The sequence below is a fragment of the Otolemur garnettii genome, unplaced genomic scaffold (assembly GCF_000181295.1).
Source record: "Otolemur garnettii isolate 467f Iridium unplaced genomic scaffold, OtoGar3 scaffold00002, whole genome shotgun sequence".
Taxonomy (NCBI): Eukaryota; Metazoa; Chordata; class Mammalia; order Primates; family Galagidae; genus Otolemur; species Otolemur garnettii.
Genome location: NW_003852397.1, coordinates 35,298,912 through 35,319,306, shown reverse-complemented (window position 1 = coordinate 35,319,306; position 20,395 = coordinate 35,298,912). Strand labels below are relative to the sequence as shown.

At 39.9% G+C, this 20,395-nt stretch overlaps 1 pseudogene; it reads left to right on the top strand.

The window, feature by feature from the left end:
- The first annotated feature begins 349 nt into the window (after positions 1 to 349).
- LOC100965338 lies at positions 350 to 19,143 on the top strand (annotated as a pseudogene).
- The last annotated feature ends 1,252 nt before the right edge of the window (positions 19,144 to 20,395 follow it).

The following is a 20,395-nucleotide window of genomic DNA, read 5'->3' as shown; positions in this document are numbered from 1 at the left end:
TTACAAGTAAATCACCAAGAAGTATGTACACATACACTTATAAAATATACATGTGCTTGTAAATGAAAATGCACCAAACAGCAAAAAGAGAAAAGAAAAAAAAAAAAGCTGTGTGCACTGCAAAAACCAGGCATATGTGCATGAGAGGTGGGAGGCAGGTGTTTGGGAAATCTTCACGCCATCCCAATATTTTTCTAATGGTTTCCATTTCCAATGCAAGAGAGAATTTGGAAAACATTAGCCGCTGTGGTGTGCTCTGAGCGGTGACATGTAGCTGGCAACATGGTGGGTGGGATCCCCCCCTTTTTCCCCTCTAACAAAGAAATAGGGTGAGTTTATTAAAGCATAAATGCCATTTTCATCCTGCAATGTTAACTGTGTGGCTGGGATCCCTGAGGTACAGAGGCAGTCAAAGCAAACAGCTGTGCCACCTACTTGCAACAGTTGTACACCCACCACACGGCACCAAGGGGAGGAGCAGGTCAAAGAGAGCCATAAAGAGGATGAGGAACCTCGCACAGCTCGCTCCCCCTTAGCCCGAGGGAAAATCCAGCCCTTTGGAGGGTAGGTATTGTGTGTGAGGCTCAGAGCACTGAGCATTCTCTTGCAACTTGTCTCCTATAAACTGCATTTTTATATTCTACGGTCACATAGATCAAAACAGTGTTTAGCGAATTAACAGAACGCCAAATAAAAGACATATCAACCAACCTAGCAGGCAGCTTGTGGATGATCCTGAGAGGGGGGCAGCAGTAACTGTTGTTTTGTTGGCGAGTGGCTGCTTCACCATCCAAGTTTCTTTGTGGGGTTTGGGAAGGATGGGAGCTCTGGCCATGCTGTTATTAGGTTATCTTTGTGGAGCCTAAGGGTTGCCCCATGCCTGCCTACATCAACAGAGGCTGCAGTGGGAGAGCTGGTGCAGAAGGAAACCGAGCCCTGCTTTGTAGTAAATGTTCACAGGCAAAGGGCTCGCCTGGCTCGGAACTCAGCTGCCTTGTCAGCTGGTGAGAGGCAGCGACTGAAGAGAACACCACCACGACTCCCTCCGCAACCCTCCTCTTCTATGCTTAAATGAAGTCTGGTCTTTCTCCCTTTCTTGAAACTTTCTCTTGCTTTGGTTTCCCGGACACCATTTTCTTCTTTCCCTTAGTCTCCTTCCCAAACATGGCTCTCACACATTGGTGCTCTTCCAGTTTCTCCCTTAGGTCCTCTTCCTGCCTGATTCATTTTTCTTGGGCAATTCCCTTCTTGTCCATGAATTATATTTCCAGATTTGCTCTGACCTCTAGGCACATATATACAACTGCTTACTAGACATCTTTACTTGACAGGAGAGGCCCCAGGCGGCTTCCACTTAGTAGTGCTTAAAACTACTTTGCAGAGATAGTGTTTTTTTCTAAAACTGTGTCTCTAGTGGGATAGCCAACTAGAGGGCTAATTGAAACAATGGGGAGGCTATGGCCCACTCCACACTACCCTCTGCTACCACCACTGTCACTGGGATGTCCCATATGTAGATTCAGTGTCCTTTATCTGAAATGCTTGGCACTGAAAGTGTCAGATTTCAAATTTTTTCAGATTTGGGAATATTTGAAGTTCAGCATCCCTAATCTCTAAGTCTGAAATCTGAAATATTTCCATGAGAATTTCCTTTTAGTGTCACATTAGTGCCCAAATTGTTTCATATTTTAGAGCATTTCAGATTTCAGGTTTTTGGATTAGAGGTACTCAATCTGTATAGCCCAAACTCAATAGATCCCATCATTCCATGTCCCATCTCAGGGAACGGTACCACCATCTGCCTTTTCACCCAAACTCCAAATGAGGCATCTCCTTTAGTTTCTTATTACCTCCTCTAATTACATACCCCCTGCAGCTTTTTCTTCTGGGTTACAAACTCTGCAATCAACCTCCATTTTCTTTTGGGGGCTCTACCCAATTAATCCAGCCTTCAACCGTCAGGAACTAGCTCTTGGGTATACCCTTGGCTGACAACTAGCAGGAATCTTTTTCCAAATCAGAAAACTCTCTTGAACCACAATGATTCCTCCCACATGATCTTAAGCATCATCACTGATGATGAGAGAATCTTATTGCTGTGTTCTGCCCATGAAATCAAACATTCTTGAATCCTGACTCCAGTCGAAAGCATGCCTCATTCTGGACACTGTCAAGTAGCCTGCTGACCCTGCCATTCACAAGCTGCTCCTCAGATGTGTAAGCTCCAGGCTGCTTTATCTTTCACATTGGCTCCCCCTGAAGTCCTAGCATGTTCCTTGGTCAAGCTTATATAGTTAGAACAGTTTGCATAATTCGGTATAGGACAGGCTATCCTATCACAACAAAATTTAACACCACAGAGAATTAATTCTTGCTCACATGGGTTTGGTAGCTTCCTGCATGAGACTCTTTCAGGTGGTAACTCAAGATCTGGAGTCCTGGTTCATGACCCAAATTGGTTCCACTTAGCAATTCCATCAGCTCAAATTTGTGCTCTCAAAATTGCCAAAGCAGGGATGGTAAAAGCATGGAGAAGGTATCTCCTCTCTTAACTGCCCCAGACCAGAAATGACACAACACTTCTATTTACATTCCATTGGTAAGAAGTTGCCACATGACTCATTTATCTGCCTCAGGCCTGGGAAATATAGAGGACTTGGATATTTGATGAGCACTAATTAGTATTAGTTCATAATTATTTCAAGAAGCTAAATATTATCTCTAGGGTCTGAAAGAGCTAAAATAAAGCTTAGGTTGATCTAAGAGTCATAGACATCTGCATCTAATAAGACTAGCAATTGAGCAAATAAAATAGAAGGTTTAGCAGAGGATTCCTCCACATGGGACTCATGCTTGGAAATTACTTAGAAGGCTAAGCAACATATAAAGAGTCTGCTTCAGCCCATGCTCCTGATAATGAAATGATGGCTTATTTATATTTAGGGTAAGATTGAGTAATTGATGGCTATCTGACAAACCTTACAGACATTCAGAAACTATACAGACATCCTGAAAAGTCCATTAAAAAACACACTTAAATACACCCAGATTACTTGTGACTCTCTTCCTCTCTTCCTACAATATAATTAAATAAAGACTTATCTAACCATGTTGTTTGTATGCATTAGGAATTCCAATGAGGGCTCTCTTCTTCCAAGACTTTAATCTGCCCTTATCTGTTTGTACTAATTGGGTTTTCTCATACTTCCACATGGGCAGCAGCCAGAAGATGAGAAGTCATATCTGATAGGCTACGGGATGGTTCTTGGTTTCTAAATACCTCTGAGTTACCTCAAATCTTTGAGGCTTGAGGTATTTAGTGCCTTGGATTCTTAACTGGAGGTTTGAAAATACTATGCCGTCTTACTAGGTGAGCCTATTCATAATAAAGAGAAAAAAATGCAAATGCTCATGCAGATGACCACATGGGTCTGGAAGATGTGGAAGAGCCTAGGTAGAAAGCACACATAGGCCATTAAGTGCTCTTGAATTCTGGTCCACAGTAGTGGTTCTCATCAGAAGCATCCGGAGGGCTTGTTAACTGCAGATTGCTGAGTCTTACCACCAGAGTTTCCAACAAGTTCCTAGGTGCTGCTGATGCTGCGGTCAAGGGACCACACTTGAGAACCACTGGTTAAAAAGAGGGTTGGCTCACACTATTACCAGGTATTCCCCTTTTCAGGAGAAACTGGAAATCTGTGAGATGTCTCAGTTTTAATAATCTTGGCAACAAGTTTAAAATTACTTTTAAAACACTCTGTGAGGCAAACATAGTCTCTAGGCTAGATTTTGCCCTTAATCTGCCTGTTCACAACTCTGTCATAGTAAGTCTTTGAGAGAGGGAGAGAGAGAGAGAAACATACCCCTTTGTATGGGAAGGTGGCACCTTCAATTTAGCACCCACCTTTTGGAGGACACATCAGCCAGGCAGACGGACAAAACAACTCTAGTAGCAGATGAACAAACAGGTATTAAAGTCCTCTCCTATTTCCTTCCTATCCATCAGGCAATCCTACTTTGCCCCCATCACCCTAAAAGCTACATTTGTTTAGAAGCAGATTACAACCCTTATAATTATATTAGTCTGACATTCCCAAAGTAAGCCTCACAAACCCTTTAAAACATTGCCAAGGAACATATACTTGAAAGACATAGATCACACTTGGATTGTCTTTTCTTAAAAAAAGAACTAAGCATTTCCACCTAAAGCATCGTAGGTTCAGGTTTCCACTGCACTAGGTTCCGTGTCCTTTCACAAATATGAATTTGGTATCCGTGTTATGCTAGATGCTGTGACAGATAGGTGAGGCAGAGATGGCCAGCCCCCACAAGCCCTGTCCAGCTCTGGGTTCTGTGCAACTAGAGTTGGAAAGATGAGAGACCGAGGAGCAGAGAAGAGAAATGCATGCAGATTTAACTCCAGGTTTCATCTGTTTTATGTAGAAAAACAGATTGGGGCACCATTAAAGAATTTACCCAGGAAAAAGTTTTCTGTGTATGAAAAATGTGAGCACTCATTTAGACAATGATTAAACAAACCAAATATTCTTCACTAAAGTGGGTCTAAATTCTCTGGACCATTCAGTCTTCTTCAAAATGATTTAAACTTGGAAGGCTAAGCCATGAAAAATAACTATTTTTAGCCTGGAAAAGCCTGGGCTATAATTCTGACTATTCTAAGTAGACTACATCAAAATAGAATAGAATTATTTTCATTCCATTTGAAAGATGGAGAACACAAAATTGTAAAAGGAACTTCTAGCTTGTTGCTGTCATGATATATACGAATACATTTGCTCTAGGCAGGAAGTTCACATAGGTAGTAATTGCAATATGCATTTTGAGTGTTTACTTCAAGTATGGTCCAGGATTACCTTAGCATATGATTCCTACCTCCTGGATTCTATTTCTGTGTCTAAAAGAAAAAATTACCATGATAAACATTCAAAGACATGTCGTGGCAAAATGTTTTTAACAATTGAAAATGCTGTCTAGTCTTTTAAAAAGCAACTTTCATCAGTAAAATTTGAATCATAGAGTCCTAAATCACATTATTGTTTTTGTAACCAATTAAAATATATAATTTTTGTATAATGTTAGTTTTCATCAATTCTTTCCTCTAGATAAAAACAAGAGTGACAAAGGAAAAAAGTCAACGCTGGTAGGATTGTGGCATTTACATTCATAGCAAGGTGTTGTTCTTATAACCTCTGCCTCAACATTTCTGCACCCTTATTTTAAGGAGAGAAATCTGCCCTTTGCTGAAATGACAAGAGCACTAAACGTGAGAGCTTTAAAGTCAAGAGTAGAGTGAGTGAACAGAGAACTGTCAGCAAATGGAGAGGCCAGGGAACGCATAGGAAGGGGTAAGCTATCAGCCATTTACCCTTGGATATCCTGTCCCCAAAGAGCAGCTACCTTGTCACTCTCTGCAGCCCTGCCTCTTGGGCTTGGGGCACATACACCCCACACACATACACCCCTCAGTGGGGCAGCCTTGGCAATGCTGCACTTAGAGGAAGCAGTTCCCTGAGGTTGAGGAGAGATGTTGTATGAGCCGCTGGAGCTGTTCTGATGGTATGCAACTTGGAAGAGAAGAAAACAGTGTCTATTGTCATCAGAGGATGTCCAGAGAGAAAAATCATAATTTGTAATGAATCTTTAACCTATTTAAAGTAATTAAAGATCTACTCCATATGTGAGAGCTGAGCCTTTGCCTCTTTACTCTTCTAATTAGTCCCTTCACTGCCTGGCAGTGGCTTTACCTACGGCAGATTTTGTTCTTCTCCTCTGCCTTTTTGATCATCGCAATGCTCATGATGCCTCCTAGAATTTGCTTCCTTGAAATGATGAAAGGGTGTTGCATTGGCATGCCTCCAATTGTCTCCTTGTTTCAAATCAGTTCCTTTTCTTCCCTCTAACCCCCTACCCAAACTCTTCTGTTTGATGAGTCAGCTCACATCTCCCCACCCCCATGACCCTTAAATCTCCACCTTCTTAGATGGAGGAAGATACATTTAAAGATAAACTATTGACGGCATTTCAAGCCAAGAACTGAAACACATTAAGAAAATACTATGTACAGTCAATTTGACATTTAAAAATATGCATGGTCTCAGGAAGCAGCGTCATAACTAAGGCTTTCCCACTATATTGAAGCCAAGGTTTGACCTTTCTAAGTTGAATTCTCTGCATTACACTTTATGGTGTTTCCGATAAAATTCTTCAAATGACTACAAGTGAATACTGAGTTAGGAGTATCCTAAAATCAGTAAATGCTTGGCATGCTAATACAAAGTAAGGATCTCAGTCTCTGTTCCCTAAAAATCACAACCTGAAGTTGAATGCTGATACTTTATATGGAAGGTCCAATCTCAGAAAGAGTGAGGGAAAGGAGAAGTGAAGTAGATAAAGTTGGAAACATTTCCAAATAGGTAATCTATACTGTAAGGGCCATAGCTTCAAGAGAAGCTTTGAAAAGGATGCTGCTGGTTGCCTAGCAGGTGAGAAACACAGGCAGACAGACTTTGCAGAGAAACGGGTCTCAGGAAGTTCATCAGAGAGAAGAAAGAAGTGGAATTTATCTGCTTACTTCCCTTCTGACTCCATCTCCATTGTTCAAAGTTGGTTCCCAGGTTAACACCCCTGCCTTCTGGGTTGAATAATCTGGTCCCTTCAGCAGTCACTCAGAAAGCCAGATCTTATATGGTGTTTCCCCTAAGTCCAGAAGTGGTGGGAGGAGTCAGAGGGACTCGGCCATCTGGGCCCATCAGGAGTCTGGTAGCTAAGGCAGCTGAGACAGAGCAAGTGAGTTACAGTCCAGTAAGCAGGTTAAGCCAAAAGAATCTGAGACCAGTAAGCTATATCTGCTACAAGGAGCAAGAAACTCTTTTTTTCTCTCAAGGAGTTTTGCCTAAGGAAAGAAACCAATATACCTCACAAAAAGAAAGCACTGGGTATTTTTAAAGAGATTCATTTATGGATCAGTTAACTTTCACTGTATAACAAACCACTATGGAATTTAAGGGCTTAGAACAAGAACCATTTTATTATTGGTCACAAGTCAATGTGCTGACTGGGGGCTGAATGGACTAGAGGTGTTTCACTCTAATATTTGAAGGAAGGGAAGGCTGTCCGTTGAGTGTAAGAAGTTTCTCATCCTCCAGTAGGCTAGCCCCAGCTTCCTCACACGGCAGTGGGCCAGACACAATGCACTGGCACTTTTCAAGTCCTCCTTCCTATCGTGTTTGCTGATGTCCCCTTGGTGAAAGCAAGCCACATGGGCACACACACTCGGGGGATGAGAAGATAGTATCTGCCTCTCTGTAGACAAAGTGGCAAAGCAATACTACAGAAGAGTATGCACAAGGGGCTGGGAGGAATGCGTAGCCATTTACAATCTACCACAATTGTAGAGTACTACAATCTACCACAATCTGCCAAGTACTCTGACAAGAGGAAGTATCCTCTTCATCATTACCTTTCTCAAAAAGGAGTGAAGAAAGTAGTTTTCTGATCACCTTCAGCACTGGTAGGTCATTTCCTTATTTATCCAAACTACTTCAGATATTTTCACAAAGAGACAGGAATTCTAAAGATAGCAGGCAGCTCTCACCCTTCTTCACAAGACCTTGAAAATTCACAATTCAGTCATTCAACCAGATGTTCACAATGCATGACCTCATGTTGAACTCCTTAGCAATAAAGAGTTTACAGGATGATTATTTACATCAGTATTATTACTTATGCTCATTCTCACTGATGGAACAACTAACATTCTGGCAATTTGCACACAATTTTATGAGAAATCTATTGTAGTCAGCCTAAAATTACTAAACTGGCATAGTTACTAAGAGCACTACTCCTTTGCACTCTGTTAAGAGAAAACATGAATCTTTTTGGTACTCAATAGCTAGGCAAGACCTCTAGATTTAGCATCACCTTGTGAAGATTTGGTAAGGTTAACACTCTAAAAAAGTCCTTCCTTCTAGGCACGAATTTGTCTTCAATCCAGATAAACTACTCCTACATGATCAAGCCACGGTTTTATGGTTTGAACAGTCAGACATCCCCGTAATGTGGTTCACTAAATTGCAGAAGGTATATCTTACTCTTATCCAAATATTACTCTTAACCTTAAAAAATTAGAGTATTTGTTAAATAATTATTTTAAACAATCATTTGTCATGAATTGACTTAACTAAAATGATACCAAGTTTAGAACACTATTTAAGACCACTTCTAGCAAGAATTAGCTACCTAAGTAATGATGAGTAACTAATGTGGTTATCAGAACTTTTCCTTTGAGCAGAATAATTTCACCCAAGTCTCCAATTTGGGGTATCTCCTACAGCACGTTTTCACAAAATATGTTGCCAAGACAAGTTGTACTAGAGTCATCATAGAAGAGAATGCAAAATGAAAATTCCCAGTCCTTTGCTCCAGAAATTCTGATTCAGAATGTATGAAAGGAGGGCAGACCATGCAATTTTAACAAATTTTTCATGGGCTATAATGTACACTAAAATTTGGAAAAACCTTGCCTCATTTTGCCAATGGCTCTAGTGAGTATCAAGTTTTTCAGGAAGGTTTCCATCAAAAGTGCTTGCAATTTTCCTCCACATAGATCTTGTTTCTCTAGTACGATCAACCTTTAATTGACTGCTAAAAAGTTATCAAATTATGGAGGGAAGGAGCCTGTGTGTATTGCCATGTCTCCTTATTTCTTTTTTCTCCTCTAATCTAAGTGGGAAGAAAAGTGAAAATTACACTGTGCTCAAGGGATACCAATACATTTGTAATGCTTCTTCTTTCCACCTCATAAATCTGCATATTTCTTATTTAGTAGAAATGGTTCTCCCCCACTTGGACCTTGTTTTTAATCAATTGCTTTATCTTTTGTAGGTCTCTAAGTAACTACAAACAGTTTTCCTTTATATGTATGATCACAAACTTAAATCGGAGGCTGTCAAATCAAATTGTACACCATAACTACCCAGGAATCTCACCACAAACAGACTGTCCTGAAGTTCAGGAGTATGTATTTTTATATGCTTACCAGGTGATTCAAAAACATAATCAGATTTGATAACATGCTTCAATCCAATCTTATTCTAATACTAAAAATTGCATATGGTGAGCTCTTAACAAGATGATTTATAATGATTTCTCCATTAAAATACTTTGGCTTTTATAACCACTCCAGAATATCCAGACATAGAAAGTTATCCCAAACAGGCCAGTGCAGGGGCTCACACTTGTAATCCTAACACTATGGGAGGCCAAGGTAGGTAGATTGCTTGAACTAGAAGTTCAAGACCAGCCTGAGCAAGAGCAAGCCCTAGTCTCTATAGAAAAACTAGCTGGATGTGGTGGCAGGCACCTGTAGTCCCAGCTGCTAAGGAGGCTGAGGCAAGAAAATTTTTGAGCCCAAACATGTGAGGTTATTGTGAACTATGATGATGATGCCCATGGCACTCTACCCAGGGTGACAGAGTGAATGTCTATCTCAAAAAACCAAAGAATTACAAAAAGAAAGTTATAAAAAACAAAGCGTACATACCCCAAGATTTGAAATGAATTTCTTATATGTTCTTCACAAGTTAAATTCACAATCAGGAGTAAGAAACAGAAGGAAAATATCCTTGTCTAGGACTCTACCCTTAGCAATAACATTACCTACCTTCTCAGGATGTCAGGTATGTTCCTGGGTTTTGTAATCAAACCACTTGAATTCAAATCCCTAATCTTCCATTTACATTTTCAATTAAATTGGGGAAAGATTTAAGCTCTCCATTTCCTTAACAGCAAAATCAAGATTTATTCTCAAAATCTGTCAGGAATATTTTAGTTCCCAGGAACAGAAAATTCAATTCCCGCTAAATAATGAAAGGGAACCATTGGCTGAAGAACCTGAAAGTATCATAGGCTTTAATTGAGGTTTAATCTAGCTGCTCAGTGAAATCAACGATGTTCCAGTTTCTTTCTCTTTTTCTTTTTCTATCACTTCTTTGGTGATACTTTTACCAAATCTGACTCCCCCAAGCAGCCTCCATGCTTCTGTATTCATATTTAACCTAAAGAGTGTGTCTCTGCAGGTATTTCCACAGAAGAATTAGGATCCCCAGAAAATTTCTCCAAGAATGAATTGGTCCAAATTGGGTCACATAATCATCCCTGAACTAATCACTGTTGCCAGGGAAATGGGATTTCCTGGTTGGCTAAATCTATAAAGACTCATCCTGGAGATGGAGGTGGGATCTGTTTCCCACAAAGCATAGGACTTTGCAGGGTGAGTACGTAAAAATCAGGTGGGTGAGAGAAAGAAGGGAGAAACTCTGGGTGGCCTAAAACAAAGAGCATTCACTCTCCTTCCATTATACATAGGGATTTGTAAGGATTACATGAAGTAATCCACATAAAATATTAATGACTGGCACATGGTAAACACTCAATAAAATTTACTGTGATTATTATCATTATTATTACTACTGTCAGCATCAATTAATGGACCCAATGAATGGCAATGTTATTAAGGCCTGGATATTACCCAGAGAACATGGGCATCTGCTTCTCATTTGTGGAAATGAAGGAAGGGATGTCATGCTTAAATCTCATTGGAGCATATTCTTTAATCACATGTGGTTAAGAGTAAATTATTCAGCATGACAAGGTACGAAAATTCCAGGAAAAAGCTATTGCTTGGACTTGTTCATAAAGCTGTTTTACCCCAGAAAGGATAGGTTTATACCATCTCTTGACATAGAATCCCAGAGTTTCACCTGTCAAGATAACATTCTATAATGGGACCTGCACAATAGAGACCTTTGTTGACTTTTATTTACATCTTTTACTCATAGGCAATGAATGTGAAGAACTAGTCCAATTTAGTCAAAACTAACTCTGTGACACTTCCTTTGTTAGCGACTGCTTTTCATTGTGTTTTTACACCAAGTAATCAAGATTGGAGGTATGAGTTGGTGGAGGGAATTGGGGAAAATTGGACAAATTGTAACTATTCAAATCCAACATTCCATTTAAGTAGGCTGACCCATCGAAACCAAAGCAAGTCTAAAGCTATACTGAACTAGAAAAAAGCAAAGATTCCCACAGAATTACTCAGGATATCTCTACGCCCAGCCTGTGCTCCAGCCAGAGGCCTCGTTTTTTTTGTTTTTTTTTTTTGTTTGTTTGTTTTTTGCTAGAACAGGCACTGCTCTTCTGCAACTCAGTCAATTGCAGCCAAAGACCTAGCGTCCCTCTCTCTTTTCTTTTGTCCCACCAGCCTTGAAATGAGGCAGCCTTCTCACACAAAACAGTATTTCCAAATAGAACATTTGAAACCAGTACTTTTCAACTGGGTGTGCAATAGGAAAATGGGGCATGGAGGGGGGAGTAAAAACATTCTGGAGCCCCTCCCCAGAACTATTAAATCAAAATCTCTAAGGGAGAAATACACACACGTAATTTTTTCTTTAACCTCTGAAGGCATTTCTGATAACATGCCCATAATTATAAGTCATTATAAATGTAAAGGGCCCAAATGCTATAAAAATGTGTATTCCATAAAAGGGAAATTCTATACACTTCTTATTTAACTTGTCTTAAAAATGAGGTAGTCTTCTTTTAAATTCTTTTACTTCATTGCCTCCCTAAAATAGCTAAAAGCAAGCTGATAGCATAAATGGAGAATTCCAGAATTAAATCCCATATGAAAAGATAAAAGCAAGCACAGAAAGAGTATAGGTGATTTGCATGTTTCCAGTAAGGTTATATACCTGTCATGGAGTTGACATCACTTTACAAATGAAGACAAGGGAAGTGGTAAGTAGTCTATGTTTACTATTATTGGACTAAATAAAATTAAGAAGAACATTTTTTTTTCACTAGAAATAGAAACCTACTAAGACCAAAGAAAGAAAAGGGAAAAGAAAAGCAAGGGCATTAATTCTGACTTCCTAATTTAATCCAGATATATAGTAATCCAGAAGGTAATATACACATTTGTAAAATTAACTACAAGGTGTGAAATGAGATAACTTGGTTTCATAAACCCTTTAGCTAGATTGTAATAAAAGGGGAACCCCCAAAAAGGGGGATATAAATCTTTACCAACATTATTTAGCAATGTGCTATACTTGGGAGAGAGAAAACACTTAAATGAGTTAATGATTATTGCTTGAATCCATGTGTTGGTGGCCATGTACATGAAAATTCTAACTTCTGGTATGTTCTAAATTATCCACCCCAATTTTTGCAAGCAAATTAGAAACAGATAAACCATAAAAATCAAATGACTACAGGCAAATATATTTTGATATTCACTCTTACAATGAAAAATTGGAAATTTTTCCTCATAAAGATTTTCCTTATATTAAAGATCTCACTAAGCTTCTCATACTCCAATCAGAAGGAAAGTCCAACAGAAGAAAGGAGATATTACCTTCACCCATTCACTTTATCAGTTAAATAAAAAGCAGCAAAGACAAATACAACATATTGCAAACATTTATCACCACACATTGGTGTGACTATTCATTCTTCTCCTTGATAACCAATCACTGTGTTTTATTATTCAGCCTCTGACTATTTTTACCTAGGAGAAACTAAACAAAAATGGAGGAACAGGCATGAGACACACAAGACACCTGAGGAAGAGTACAGAAAAATGTGACATTCCTGGAGTGAATGAAAGAAATTCACGTTTAAAGAAATCTAATTAAACCAGTAGGTCAGAATTTCCCTCAGTTTGTTTGCTAGAATACTTGTCCATCAGAGGATGCACTAATAATAGGTCCTGTGGCCAAGTGGGTTTGAGAAATATCACATACTTTGACTCCTCCACCTCCCCTGAAGGTTTACAACATACCTTAGTAAAAAGATTCTGGGAAGTCCATCAGAAGACTGGTGTGTGTAGTCTAAACCAAGTTACTCACAAATTTATTCATCTGTGGAATATTCTGTGGGTATCCTGGCAGCTATAAAAAGTTCATGAAGCTGATATTCTTTGGAATACCTAGAAACTGCCAGAGGCACCAACCTAAGACTGGTAGATGAAGGTAGCCCACAAAAAGAATGTTTTAGAGATTAGCAAAGAGGAGGGATTCTCATTGTTTTTCATTTCAGTAGCAGACAAGGACACAATATGGAAGGAAAAGGGCAATGCCATGTTCTTAAATAATATTCCATTCACAAGATAAGTGGATCATTGAAAGTTCAATACCTCTCAATCTGAATTTAACTAAAAGAAGACAGAGATGATAAAGGCACATCACCCTTCAACTACTTTAAAAGACAAAATATATTTGGCCATGCCTACCAGAAAGGTTAGAGTACTAATGTATGCAGTAGGCTTTGGGTAGCTCACCCCACATAGCTTAATCTCATATTCATCATGACAGTTTTAGCAAGTAATTATTATTATCTCTATTTAGACATGCAGAAATGAAGCTTCAGAGAAAGTAAAAGAATTTTCACTACTTTGTAAAGTATTTTGGGAAGGTAGAAAAATATAGAGAGGGAGAGATGGTAAGAAAATGAGGGGAAAAATAGGAGAGAAAGGCTGTAAAGAGCCATTATCCACTGAGGAAGAGCACTCTGTGAAGGTTATGGCTGGGTCATCCTAAGACCCCTGTCAGTGAGGGCTTTTGCACTGCACTGGTACATCATCACTCAATCCAAATAACATATTATGCTACACGATGAGTTAATCCCAAGTGCCTTCTTGCAATGTCATTCAAATCTTCTCTTTTATTAGTGAATCAAAGAAAAAGCAAGCAAAGGCAGTTCAAGACTTCCCTGAACTGACAACAAATCAAGAACAAATCCAGGATTCAGTGGTTGAGGAGATAATGGGCACAAACCCAGTTGGGTTGGGTGGTGAGTCTAGGAGACTTGAGGAATAAAAAAGAATATGCCCATGATTGACAAAGTAATCAAGGAAGTAAGTGGAGGGAGAGCAATAAAGGAAAAGATGACACAAGTAAGCAAGATGAGATACTTCTGTATGCTGTCCTCTTGAAATGGAATGCCTCAGACTAGTCATGCTGAATCAACCCTATTTATTTATTAGGAAGGAACATGTCTTATGTTGCCTGTCTTACTCATATCACCAATAGATTATGGCATTGGGGTTGTTACCTTTACAGTATCAACTATTTAAAAATTCAGAAATATTTTGATTACATATGAGAGAAAATCCTGCTAAAAATAGCTTAAGCAAATAAATAAATTTAACTACTTCACCGACCAGTTCAAGAAAGAATGGTTGTTGGCCCAGTTAAACCCTGGGAGCTCATGCTGAAATTATATCAGCAGCTTTTTTCTCTTTCATTTTTATTCCTCTGTCTCTTTCTCTGTTTCATTTCTACTTCTACCTCTTTCTCTCTCTCTTAGTCCTACTTTCCTCTGTGTTGGAATCATTCTCAAACTGGCCTTCTCCACTGGAGTCCTCAGATAAATCAACTCCTACACCTATGAAACCAAGTAAAAAGAGAGTTTCTCTCAAAAATTTTAACAAGGACAGGTATGGCAGCTCATACCTGCAATCTCAGCACTTTGGGAATCAAGGCAGGAGGATTGTTTGGGGCCAAGAAAGACCAGCCTGAACAAGATAACAAGACTGCATCTCTGTAAAAAAAATTTTTTTAATTAGCTGGACATGGTGGTGCATCCCCATAGTTCCCACTACTTACCAGGCTGAAGCAGGAGGATCACTTGACCAAAGGAGTTCAAGATTTCAGTGAACTCAGATCATGACACTGCACTCTATCCTGGGTGACATAGAGAGGAGACTGTCTCAAAAAGAGAAAAAAAGCAAAAAAGCAAAACTAACAAATGTCCTAACCTTGAGTCCTAACTTGAGAACCCCATTCATCCCTGCACAATGCACAGTGTCTGAGAATGGAATATGCTGACAGGCTTACAGACTACATGTGCCTCTGGGAGCTAAGAGGAGGGTCAGCCCTGCCCAAAACCATGCACTGAAGGCAGGGAAGGAATGTTCTCCAAAGGAAAGGAGGGGAATGGATGCCAAAGGCACAAAAATAGCAGCTGTCTACTCAGAAGACCAATGTAGTCATTTTTAAGTGTAATAAGGCTCAAAATTAAGGCACTCAGGCCTCGATATTGGTTATCAAGACAGATATCAAAGTACTATGGGAACATACAGGAAGATACAACAATTTGTTCTCCCTAGAAGGAAGCAGGAGTTGCTGTGCTCTATGAGTTACGGCTTAAGGGAGAGTAGGGTTGTGGCAGAGGTCATTAATGTTCACCAAATATGCATGTGCCCCCCCCACCCCCTAGCTTCACAGCCTTCTTTGCAGTTAGGCTGGAATCATGTGACTAGTTCTGGCCAATGGATTTTGAATGGAAGTAGCAAGAGTTCAGACAAAAGTAGTTAAAAGCCAGTGTACCTCACCATTTCTCTTTCCCCCATTGACAGAGAATATGGAAGCTGTGTGCGAAAATACACGTGGTAGAGCCTTAAGAGTCAAGGCTCTACCATGAAAGAGTCAAGGCTCAATTCAAGGGTCACCGAATGGAAATGAGTCACCCAGGAAACACATCCAGCTTGCACTGATCTTTGTATGAGTAAGAAAATCTCTGTAATGACAAATTACTGAGATTTAATATTAAGGTTAGATCTCCCTGTAATAGGATCTCTTTTATGTTTCTGAACTACCATCACACTGTAAACTTCCTGAAAATTGTGTTTCTTTGTGAAAAATGATCCCCCCCTAAGAGAACCAAATAATAGTGTTTCTGAGCATCTTAGTCTGCTTACACTGGTGTAACAGAATACTTCACATTTGGTAAATTACAAACAACATAAACTTACTCTCCATAATACCAGAGCTAAAACATTCAAAATCAAGGTGGCAGCAGGTCAGTGTCTGGCAAAGATGGCTCTCTGCTTCACAGTGATGCCCGCTGCTGATCCTCTGGAGGGAGAAACACTTTGTCTTCACATGGTGGAAGGAATGGAAGGGCAAGAGTGTGGTCCCTTCAACCATTGTCCCCTTTACAAAGATACTAATTCTCTTCATGAGGGTGGACCTCTGATGACTTAATCACCTCACAAAGGCCACACCTCTTAATACCATTGCATTGGGGATTAAGTTTCAACCAGAATGTTGGAGGGGCTACTATCATTAAAATCATAGCATTGGGGAATTAAAAAATAGAAAAAAGTAGTGATCCTAAACTCAAAAATGTCAAAGTTTAGAGTGAGTTAGCCAGCATAAATTTTCTGAAGAATGGTTCAATTTATTTAGCTGTTTACTCATCAGCTATAGCTATGTAACAAAACTCATTAGTTTAAAACCACATTCATTATCCCTTAAGCATCTGAAGTCTGGCTGGAGGTTGGCTAACCTAAGCAATCTGCCCTATATGTCTGTCTTTCTACTTAGACCAGAGAATAAGATACCCAGTTCATTTTCAGACAGTGACAGGATAAGCATATGAAAGGAAATATAAACATAGGCCTAAGCTCACAACTGATACACTGTCATGTCTGCCCTTCTGCTATTAGCCAAAACAAAGTCATAGGCCAAGCCCAAAGGCAATGGGTGGGGAAATTCACTCCACCAATGCCAAGGCCGTGGAAGTGGTGTGGATATTAAGAAGGGAAAGATTGGGGTCCAGTAATTTCCATGCCATGTATTTCCTATTATGGGAAATCATGGAAGCCTCAGAAGGTATCTGTGGGCCATGTCATGATTCTCTTGAATTATGAAATCAAAGATAACTACCTCCAACCTTCAGAATGTTCCTCATTTGAGAAGTTCAAAAGTCACACGTCTCTGCCAATCTCTGTAGCCTCCTTTGTCCATCAACATACTTCACAATGTTATGGACTAGAGTAGTTCAGTGGATCCCCACAGATCAGAAGTCTGTGTCTTTATTTACCCTGCTGACAGGCAAGGAGATGTAAATAGGCCATAAGGAAAGCTGCTTTTTCATTTGCAATACTTCATTCGTTTTGTATTTATAAGATATACAGCCCAGGAAAGCTATAAATAAGATGCTAGAAACAGCTTGAGGGGCTGGTGATGGAAATCACAAATCACCAGAGTTACATCTTCATCGGTACCCTGATGTAGAACCTTTATAATTGCCAAAATATATTTATCTCTCTGCTCAGGCTACACAATTTGTATATCATAAGCTAAAACCAAGTGACCTCAACTTTCTTAAAATTTCTACAAAGTTTCACATGAATATCAAAGTCCAAATCTGGTGGGAGTGGATGCTACTGTTTCTGGTCTTGCCTAAGGCAAAATTGGGTCATTCTGATGCTTCAGTTTATATGTGTTTGCACGTGTCCTTTTTCTGTTTTCATCTTTTTATAATATCCCCAAGTGAGCTATAGAATATATGAGCCCCACCAATCTACTTACCTTGATATAGGTCTTACCAATTGTGTCCCCTCATGACTCACAGTATAAAGTGGGAAGATATGGGGAAATAGAGGGTGTCACCTCCAACACACCTCACTTAAAATATACCTAGGTTTGTCTGAAACGAATTGACTTACCCTTCTCTTTAGGAAAAAATGCAGTTTTAGAGCTGATTCTGTGGATGAGAGCTTAAGAAGCATATTTTATTAAAAAGAGAAGCCTGGAGGCCAGAAGCTTTGATTTGGAAGAAGCAAGGAGGCAGAGGGCTTTAAATGGATTGAACTTGAGTGTGAGGCACAAAGAAAAGAGAGGATGGTTCTCCATACTTCCTTCCAAAAAGGTGGTATTAGTTTGCTGTCCCACCAGCAGTGTAAGGACCTCAAAGAACTCAAGCTAGACCTCCCATTTGATCCTGCAATCCCATTACTGGGCATCTACCCAGAAGAAAAAAATCCTTTTACCGTAAGGACACTTGAACTAGACTGTTTCTCACAGCTCAATTTACAATCTCCAAAATGTGGAAACAGCCTAAATGCCCACCAACCCAGGAATGGATTAACAAACTATGGTATATGTATACCATGGAATACTATTCACCCATTTAAAAGATGGATATTATATCCTTTGTATTAACCTGGATGGAAGTGGAACACATTATTCTTAGTAAAGGATGGAGAAGCGTGAATCCTATGTACTCAATTTTGATATGAGGACAATTAAAGATCTAGTATATGGTGGGGAGTGAGGGAAAGCAGAGAGAGGGCAGGAGAGAGGGGGTGGGGGTCTCTATGTGTGACACACCTTTGGGGGGCAAGACACAATTATAAGAGGGACTTTACCTAACAAATGCAATCAGTGTAACCTGGTATCTTGTACTCTCAATGAATCCCCAACAATAAAAAAATTAAGGTAGATTTCTCCCTGGTCAGGAATCTCACCCCACCTGCACTCTAGGTGGAATAAAGGAAAGGAAATTTGTAAGTGGATCTGGTCAAGTGACTGAGTAGATAATGGACCTTCTTGGGGACAGAGTGAAGCTGGAGAGGCCTGTGATCTACATTGACCAGACAGGAGAAAATGTCCTTGTGAAGACCCTAAACTATGAGATGTATGGGGCTAAATATGTGATTCATGCTGTTCCTTCTACTCTGGGAATGAAGATTCATGTCAGTCCCCCTCTGCCAATGAGGAGAGACCAGCTGATCACTCGTGTCCTCTGGGTCCGGTTATCAAGTGTATAGTTTACTACAATAAGCCTTTCTGGAGGAAAAAGTATTACTGTGGAACCTGATTATTGAAGGGGAGGAAGCTCCAATTTCTCACACATTGGATGATACCAAACCTGATGGCAGCTATGCTGCAATAATGGGATTTATCCTTGCCCACAAAGCCAGAAACCTGGCACATCTTACCAAACAAGAAAAGATGAAGAAATTTTGTGAGCTCTATGCAAAAGTTCTAGGGTTCCAAGAAGCTCTGAAACCATCACGTTATAAAGAGAAGCACTGGTGTGAGGGGCAGTACTCCGGAGGCTGCTACACCACCTACTTTCCCCCGGGATCATGACTCAATAAGGAAGGGTACTACACCAACTAGTGGGCAGGCACTTAGACTGCCTCACACAGGAGGTACTACAAGGAGGGAGCTGTGGAGACTGGGGAGAGAGCAGCCCCAGAGATCCTGCGTGCTGTGGGGAAGATTCCAGAGGATGAAATCTGGCAGCCAGAACCAGAATTGGTGGATGTCCCTGTGCAACACATACCTACAACCTTCTTGGAGAGACATCTGCCCTCTGTGCCAGGCCTGCTGAAGCTGACTGGATTGACTAGAATCTTTTTAGCAGTGGCTCTTGTGTGAGCCTAAAGAGAAAGTGTCTTAACCACACCCTCTTCTTACTGTATTTGGGGTGTGGGTTTGGAGAAAGGGTTGTAATAAAATTCCCTGAAAACATAAAAAAAATTAAAAAAAAAAAACAGAAAAGAGAGGCCAGATTTGTGACAAGAAAGAACAATAAACAAAAAATAAAGCCAGCTGAGGACAGAGATGATTTTTACTTTCTTCACAATGTTGCTCAGACTCCATCCTTAAAACTAGGTTCATTCACACTAGCCCCTGGCACTTGCTGGGCATGCTCTAAGCCAGGCACTATGCTGGATATGTTACCGTGTTTCCCTGAAAATAAGGCACTGTCTTATACTTATTTTTTCTCAAGAAGACACATTAGGGCTTATTTTCAGGGGATGTCTTCCTTTCCACGCCAAAATGCATGGTGCGGCTATGCAGATACGCTACATAGCCATGCCCATCACTGGGTCCTATTATCGGGGGGTAGGGCTTATATTTAACAAATGCATAGAAATCCTGCTAGGGCTTATTTTGGGGGTAGGTCTTATTTTCGGGGAAACATGGTACATGCCCCAACTCATTTGCTTTTTACAGATGCTATTCCTATGCCACTTCCAAATCAGGAAACTGAGGCTTGAGAGAGAATAAGCAACTTGCCCAAAGTCACACAGCTAGTAAATGGCCATGGGGTAGAGGTGGGGATGGGCACAAAGATCTAGCCAAAGCAGTCTGACACCTACCTCAAGAATGTGACCTCTGTACCACATTTTGAAATTTTTTCTTTAAAGAAATGAACTGATATGGTCAGTTTTTTTTCTTTAAAGAAATGAACTGATATGGTGCTAAGAAAGAGGACAGAAGAGAAAAGGCAAACAATAGCAACAATGACAAAAAAAATCAAACAAATAATGAGAGAAAAAAAATACTGAGTCAGGAAAACAGTGGTTTCTTCTTGGATTTACCTTAATTACTCAAAAGACAAGACACAGATTTTCTGTATTCCAATGTCTTAGTATAAAAGATTTACAAACAGTATAATGAGATGTTGAGTGAGATTTTCTGTTGCCCAGAATTGGTGACAGGCCGCAAAGTAGAGGACAAAAGGGAGGGGTCCAATATTCCATATTCTAAAGATAGTCAGGCAT